The sequence below is a fragment of the Heterocephalus glaber genome, unplaced genomic scaffold (genome assembly GCF_053883595.1).
Source record: "Heterocephalus glaber isolate CG9 unplaced genomic scaffold, H.glaber_assembly_v1.0 deba00001429, whole genome shotgun sequence".
In the NCBI taxonomy this organism is placed as follows: Eukaryota; Metazoa; Chordata; class Mammalia; order Rodentia; family Bathyergidae; genus Heterocephalus; species Heterocephalus glaber.
The window spans coordinates 34,662,292-34,670,462 of record NW_028258294.1 but is presented as its reverse complement, the minus strand read 5'-3'; the positions used below and the strand labels follow the sequence as shown (position 1 = coordinate 34,670,462).

The following is an 8,171-nucleotide window of genomic DNA, read 5'->3' as shown; positions in this document are numbered from 1 at the left end:
CTATTTGTTTTTTTTGGAGTCTATCTATCTTTCTTCCCAGCACCCCTAATTAAATCTGAGACTGATCCTCCACGATTGGCAATGGAGGGAGAAGGTAGCTACCCACGACAATGCATGGACCTTATTTGTCTAGAATTCCAAACTTTAACTCTTATCCCAAGGTTTTTGTTTTGTTTTTTTGAGATAAGGTCTTGTTATGTAGTTCAGGGTACCCTTGAACTTACTATGTAGTCCAAGCTGGCCTCAAACTCACAGGGATCCTACTGCCTTAGCCTCTTGAGTGCTCGGATTATAAGTGTGGACCACTGTGCCTGGCCCAAGGTTTTGCTTTTGGTCCAAGTAAAAGGTAGGACATCACTATAGTTCTAATAGATATTAAAAGGATGACAACAAAAAAAATGGAAAAACTTCATATTAATAAAATTTAACAATTAAGATGAAATGGGCAAATTCCTTGAAAAACGCAAGTAACCAAACCAATTCAAGATGAAATACAATATCTGAATAGTCCTATATCAACTAAACAAACTAGATTTGGCATTAAAATCTTCCCTTAGGCTCAGATGGGTTTATTGTTAACAAATTTTCAGCAAATTGAATTTAGCAATATGCAAAAACAGTAATATACAGCACCTCAAAGTGGGTTTATCCTAGAAACACAAAATTGGTTTTAACATTTGAAAATCAGTTCATGTAATTCACTGTGTTAACAGAATAAAGGGGGAAACCATAGGATTATTTTAATAGGTGCAGAAAAATCATTTAACCAAAATAAAAATTCACAACAAAAAATTCTCTCCCACCAGAAAACCCAAACTTTTAAGGTTTGTTGTTGTTGTTAAGAATTCACTTTTTAGCCTTATTCCCATGCCTTGGACCATGGACATCTGTCCACACTTGACCTTAAACAAGTCCCTGAGGGCCTGTGCTGGTCTAGGCCCTGGCCTGGGAGTGGAGGATGCAGGTGTACCTTACAGAGAAAACAGTCTTGAAAATCGGTTCCATTTCCTGAAGAGTTCTGGGAAGACACCTTTCCCTTTCATCCCACCCATGCCACCTTCAGTAAATCTGTATCTGTCAGAGCTTCTCTCCCTTCCCCAAATTCTCCAGAATTTCTCACAGATTAGGGTAAATTTTGATCCCCCCCCCCAGTACCAGGAATCGAACTCAGGACCTTGCACTTGCCAGGCAGGCGCCATGTTCTATAGCTACATCCCCAGCCTTACACATTAGGGTAAACAGTGATTATAACTACAAGTTCTTTTGTTGCCCTAGGAGATACTTTTTTTTTTGGTACCCGGGATTGAACTCAGGACCTTGTGCTTTCGAGGCAGGTGGTGGAACCACTGAGCTAAATCCCCAGCCCTAGGAAATACTTTTTTTTAAAGTGCTGGAATAATAGACTGTTGGGAAATACTCAGAGGTTCACTCATTATCTTTCCCACATTTTGGACTTCAATTGACATTTAATTCTATTTTCTTTAGCAGATTGCTAAATAGATACTACACCTGATCTTAGCCAAAAGGCTGAGAAGTGATAGTAGATCACTAAATAGGCAAAGCATGGCTTTCTCTGTTACTTAAACACTTGGCTCCATATGCTCAAATACTGGTTTAACACCTTATCTTCTTACTTTAAACATTAAAGAACAGAAAAGGGCCAGGTATGTGGTGCATGCTTGTAATCTCAGCTACTCTGGAGACTGAGTCAGCAGGATCACAAGTTCAAGGCCAGCCTGGGCAACTTGGTGAGACTCTGTCTCAAAATAAAAAAGAGATGAAGATATAGGACAATTTGAAGGCTGTGGGTTCAATCCCCAGTACTGTGGAAACAAAAACAAAAAACCCTGTACTCAGTAGCAGTTGATCTTTTTAATCTTTTTTTATTAGTACATATTTATCATACATATTGATCACATTCAGAGAATTTGTACCTGTACATGATATATCTTGATTATTCTCTTTTTTTCCATTCCTGTCCTCTCCCTTCAACCCTTCTTCCTTTCCCCATTTACAAAAGCTTTGTTTCCATTTTTTCCTTGTATTCTCTTTTCTTCCTTTTCCTTTCCTTCCTTTCCTCCTTCCTGATCCCTTGCTCCCCTTCCCATTTGAACATGTTCTCCCAACTTTCCACTACTTATCCTCTATTATGTTCCTTATTTACCCTTGGGTTTTCTCACACAAGAGAAATAGTACAATATTTAAACTTGTGTGTTCGATTTATTTCACTCAAGATTATGATCTCAAGGTACATCCATTTTCCTACAAATGACTCAAGTTTATCCTTATTTATGGCAGAGTAGTTCCATTTTATATAAATACCACATTTTCTTTATTCATTCATCTGTTGATGGGCATATGGGTTGTTTCCAAGATTTAGCTATTATAAATTGTGCTGCTATAAACATGGATGTCCATATATCACGGTAGTACAGTGTTTTAAACTCTTTCAAGAAGATTCCTAGAAGGGGAACAGTTGGGTCAAATGGAACCACTAGTTTTAGTTTTTTTAAGGAATCGCCACACTGATTTCCATAGTGGTTGTACCAGTCTACACTCCCACCAATAGTGAAGAGGGGTTCATTTTTCCCTACAGCCTCAACAGCATTTGTTATTGGCTGATTTCTTGTTAACAGCCATTCTTTCTGGAGTGAAATGGAATCTAAGTATTGTTTTAATTTGCATTTCTTGAATGCCAGTGATATTGAACATTTTTTCATGTATTTATTTTCCATTTCTACTTCTTCATCTGAGAAATGTCTATTAATTTAAGATGCCCATTTTTGGATTGGGTCTTTAAATTGGGGGGGGGGTCTGATTTTATTTTTATTTTTATTTTTTGGTACCGGTGATTGAACTCAAGACCTTGCGCTTGTGAGGCAGGTGGCAGAACCACTGAGCTAAGTCCCTGGCCCGGGGTCTGATTTTTTTGAGTTCTTTATATATTCTAGATATTAGTCCTTTGTCTGAGGAACAACTGGCAAAAATTTTTTCCCACTGTTTGGGTTGTCTCTTCACTCTATTGATGATTTCTTTTGCTGTGCAAAAGCTTTTTAATTTTGATATGATCCCAGTTGTTGACACTTTGTAACAATTCCTGTGTGATAGAGGTTTTGTTCATGAAGTCCTTGCCTACACCAGTGTCTCCAAGAGTTCTACCTATTCTTTTTTTTTCCTTTTTTCGGTACCAGGGATCAAACTCAGGACCTTGCGCTTGTGAGGCAGGTGCAGTGCCACTGAGCTAAATCCCCAGCCCTTACCTAGTCTATCTTCCTGCAGATTAAGTGTTTCTGTTTTAATGATTAGATCTTTGATCCATTTTGATTTTAGTTTAGTGTGTGGTGAGAGATATGGATCTAGGTTCAGTCTTTGGCATATGGAAAGCCAGTTTTCCCAGCACCATTTATTCAAGAGGCTATGTTTCCTCCAGTGAAGGTGTTTGGCTCCTTTGTTAAAGCTAAGGTGGCTGAATGTGTCTGGAGTTGTTTTTGCATCTTCTATTCTGTTCCACTGATCCTCAGGTCTTTTTTTTTTGTCAGTACCTTGCTGTTTTTATCATGGTAGCTTTGTAGTATAACTTCAAATCAGAGATTGTGATGCCCTCTGCCTTGCCCTTGCTGTCCAGAATTGCTTTTGCTCTTTTAGATCTCTTCTGGTTCCATATGAATTTTGGGATTGGTTTTTCTAATTCTGTGAGGTATGCTGTTGGCATTTTGATGGGATTGCATTAAATCTGTATAATAGGTTTGGAAGTATGGCCATTTTCACTATATTGGTTCTGCTTATTCAAGAACAGAGGGTATCTTTCTATTTTCTGATAGCCTCTTCAATCTCATTTTTCTGGTTTTTGTTTTTAGGGTTTTTTGGTACCAGGGATTGAACTCGGGACCTTTCACTTTTGAGGCAGGTGGCGGAACCACTGAGCTAATCCCTGGCCTTTCAATCTCCTTTGTCTGAGTACTGTAGTTTTCAATGTATAGGTCTTTTTCTTCCTCTGTTAGATTGATTCCTAAATTGCAGTCAATCTTAAATACTGTTTTGTTTTCTTTACTTGAGACAAGTTCTCACTATGTAGTTCAGGCTGACTTTGAACTCACTATGTAGCCCAGCCTGGCCTTGAACTAGCAGCAAACTTCCTGCCTAAGCAACCTGAGCACTGGGATTACATGTGTGTGCTACCATGTCCAGCTTACTCTTCAATACTTAGATTTAAAATGTCCTTATTACCATCCTTAGTCAGTTTTCTTAAGTCTCAGTCTAAGGAAGATATCAGCCTCCCTAAAATGCTCCTATGATTGGTGCACACGTTTTGATCTTTATCTTTGAACTTGCCCTTCTGTTTGTTTCTCTTTGCTCTTAGGATCGTGGTTGATGGACCTCCCTTGGCTAATTATGTAGCAGCATGCATAGTTGGAGCTCCAGCTCCTGGGGAGAAGAGGTTCTGATTGTCTTGCATTTGAACTCTGTCTCTGTACTTTTCAGTTAAATTAACCAATAAATTACCTTTATCCTCTCTTTTTTTGTGCAGGGTGTGAGGGTTGCACTGAGGTATGTCCTCAGCCTTTTAAAAGAAATTTTATTTAGAGACAGGGTCTCCTTAAGTCACTAAATTGCCCAGTTAGGCTCAAACTTGCAATCCTCCTGCCTCAGACTCCCAAAGTGCTAGGATTTACCACCACCTGGCTGAGATTACATATGTGCACCACTGCACCTGGCTGCCACTTATTATTATTATCATCATTTTTTTTTCAGTACCAGGGATCGAACTCAGGACCTTGCACTTATAAGGCAGGCATGGTGCCACTGAGCTAAATCCCCAGCCCACCACTGATTATTTTTAAATAAAAATTTTATTATAAAGATAATATATTTTCGGGGCCGGGGATTTAGCTCAGTGGTTCTGCCGCCTGCCTCGCAAGCGCAAGGACCCGAGTTCAATCCCAGGTACCAAAAAAAAAAAAAAAGATAATATATTTTCATTATAGGAAAATAGGAGAAAAGAGAAGAAAAAATTACCAATTATTCCCTTATCCTAGGACAACCATTCACTATTAATGTGCTAGTATACATCATTTTATCCCTTCTTTCTATTTATGCTTTTGAACTTTATTTATTTATTTTTCTGGTATGGGGATCGAACTCAAGACCTTGCGCTTTCCAGGCAGGTGGAGTGGCACTGAGCTAAATCCCCAGCCCTGAACTTTATTTTTACCACATCTGAGTTCTGACAAATATACAATTTTATATATTTTCTCTTTTTATTTAACATGGAAAGAAAAGCTTTTCTTACAGTACTAGAAGCTACAAAACATCTTTCCATAGTTGTATTAGTGTTCTACTGTGGGAATATATTGTAATTTATTAACCAGAATGTTAAAACAATACTCTTATTATTCACTATTTAAATCTCTTATTTAAATAGCAGTATTTTTCATATCTAAATTGTTCCCAAGTTTCCTAATCATAAATAACACTCTATCTTTGTGAATAAATCTTTGAACTTATTTTGGATAATTTTCTTAGGACAATGGAACAGGAATGTAATGGATATGCATCACCAGGTCATTTCCCTGAAAGTGGCATTGATTGATGTCACTGCTAGCAAGGTGGAAGGCTGGCTGCACTGCACGCTTGCCTGCACTGGATATTCTTTCTTTCTGTTTTGTTTTTTTTTAACTTTTGCAAGTTTTGTAAATGAAAATGGTATCTGGGTTTTTAAAATTTGCATTTCTTTTGTTACTAGTGAAGTCGAACGTTTTCCCACGTGCTTTCAGCCCAATGTATTTCCTCTTTTGTGAACTGTTCAAGTGCACTTTTTTTTTGAGGGGGGTCCTTGATCAGTTCTGACTAATTACTCTGGATTCTAGTTTTCTTATCAGTCCCTAGCTCTTAGTACAAGTGAGTCTTTTGCTGAAAGCATGTGGAAAGAGGCTTTCTAAATAAAGTGGATAGTATATAGATAACTGGGAAGGGGCTTTTCTTCAGAAAAGAGGGGTGAATAAATGGAGTCAGAGTAAACTACCCAATTTCTGAAAGGGATATTAGCTCCCTCTGACCAGCTCCAATAGCCAGAAAAGTTGATAAATATAGCCATTAGTTGTAAAACACTCAGATTTTGATAATTTCCATTCTTAAAAAGCTCCATGTTCAAATTTCCCGTGTCTCACATAATAAGCTCCTCTACTTGGTGGCCAAGATCAAAATGGTCGTGTATTTGGAAAAAACCTTCTAGAGAAGGAGGAAATCACTGCAAAGAGTGGTGAAAAGCCATACAATCTATTCATGTCCAAGACAGGAAAAGAAAGACTAAATTTAAAATGTCTTAAGACAGGTATGGGTTATATATTAACAAGGACTAGACAACTTTCAGAAGTTTGAATTTCTGGAGGAAACAATTATAAAATTCATACAGGTCTCTTTAATTACTTTTTAGGAAGAAATTGATATACCTTGATAACTCCTCATCTTCGTGAGGCATTTTTTTTTTTTTTTGGTACCAGGGATCGAACTTGGGTCATTGCACTTGCGCAGCAGGCGGCGAAATCACTGAGCTAAATCCTCAGCCCCGTTAGGCATGTTTTAAGTGAGAATGGGATGGGCTAATTGCTTTGGATTCCTCCCAGACCATAGAAGGTAACATAAAGTGAAAAAAATATGATCTCCCTGGACTATGACATCATCACATCAGCCAGCTACTTCTGAACCAGGCAGGCCTCTCTGCACGCAGGATTCTGGGCGTGAGTGGGAATCCCACAAAAGTCAAGCTACAAGATTGAAGGTAAGGGGGAAATACCAGATCGGAACCTGACATTTCACACTGCTTCCCTAACAGATCCTTTTCAAAGAAACAAGAACTGAAATGCAGCCTGAACTGACATGCAAAGCAGCCGCTATTTCAGTCTGAATCATGAGCAGGGCTAGAGTGGGCCAAATGAAAACTGAGCACCAAGGCATGAGCTGTGTATGATAAAGAATTGAAAATGCTTGGGCAATTGGATTGTTCCAAGCATTAGCTATGCTGAGATCTGGGCCAGGAAGCAGTATTTTAGAGTATTTTCTTCCTGGCTAGAGCCATGTTAACAATGATACTCTCTTCTCCCTCTCTCTCTCTCTCTCTCTCTCTCTCTCTCTCTCTCTCTCTCTCTCTCTCTCTCTTTCTCTCTCTCTCCTCATTCCCAAAGTTTTCTGCAGTCCCCTTGCCTGCCACTGGACTTCAGGACAGCAGTCTCAGCATTGCTTTGCTCTTACTGCGGTGCTGCCACGTCACCTTGTGCTCAGCCCTTCCCCCATCCCATCCTAGGGTCACAACAGCCTGCTGTGTTGCTAGGGAGCTGGCATTGCCTGGCCCAGAGAGCAGAACTGTGCCCGAGGTGGCCAGCCACGTCACACACAGCCCGGAGTGTTTATGCACTTGCAGCCCAGCCATGCCAGCATGTGCCAGAGTACTTCTGGTGTATTTGGCTTTCTTTGACCTGCAAGAACTCATTAAAACAAGGCCAAAGAGCTCCAATAGAATGTTCAAGCTTCCCTCTTGAAGCACTTTTTCCTGGTAAGTCCTTTTCCTCTCTCCCTCATATTTCTGCTCATCTCCCTTCTGCAAAGCCCTCCCTAACCCTAAGATCTACTCCCTCAGGTTCTCCCTTCCTATTATCATCGGAAAAAACCAGAATAAAACAAAACAAAACTTCTTTCAAGGCCAGCTGCCTCCTACCTAGGAAAGTTGAAGGCATGTTTAAAAAAAAATAAATGAATTTTAGTTACACAAATATCTTCAGTACATAGTAGACACCAAATGTATTTAACTTAATTGAAATCAGATGCAAAAACACTATGTGTACTGGAGAGCCAAGGGAAATTTAATTTTTTTTTTTTTCTGATACTGGGGATCGAGGCAGACGTGGTGCCAGTGAGCTAAATCCCCAAGGAAAATTTGATTTTTAAATTATTTAGGCATACACAGTTACAAAAGTCTAAGGCTCTTGATTTAGACTGATCCAAGTTTAGGTCTAGGCCTGACTGATTACTGGTTGTAATCTTGGGCAACTCACCTCACTTCTCTGAAGTGTCATATCTTAGAATAAAGATCATAATAACATCTCCCATAGGGTTTTTGAGTGGATTCAATGTGGTACTCTATGTAAATGAGTCACTTGTTCACACAGAATGGTTAA

General features: G+C 39.2%; 1 pseudogene; it reads right to left on the bottom strand.

Moving 5' to 3' along the window:
• Window positions 1-1,367: 1,367 nt before the first annotated feature.
• Window positions 1,368-1,539, bottom strand: LOC147827942 (U2 spliceosomal RNA; annotated as a pseudogene).
• Between the last annotated feature and the right edge of the window lie 6,632 nt (window positions 1,540-8,171).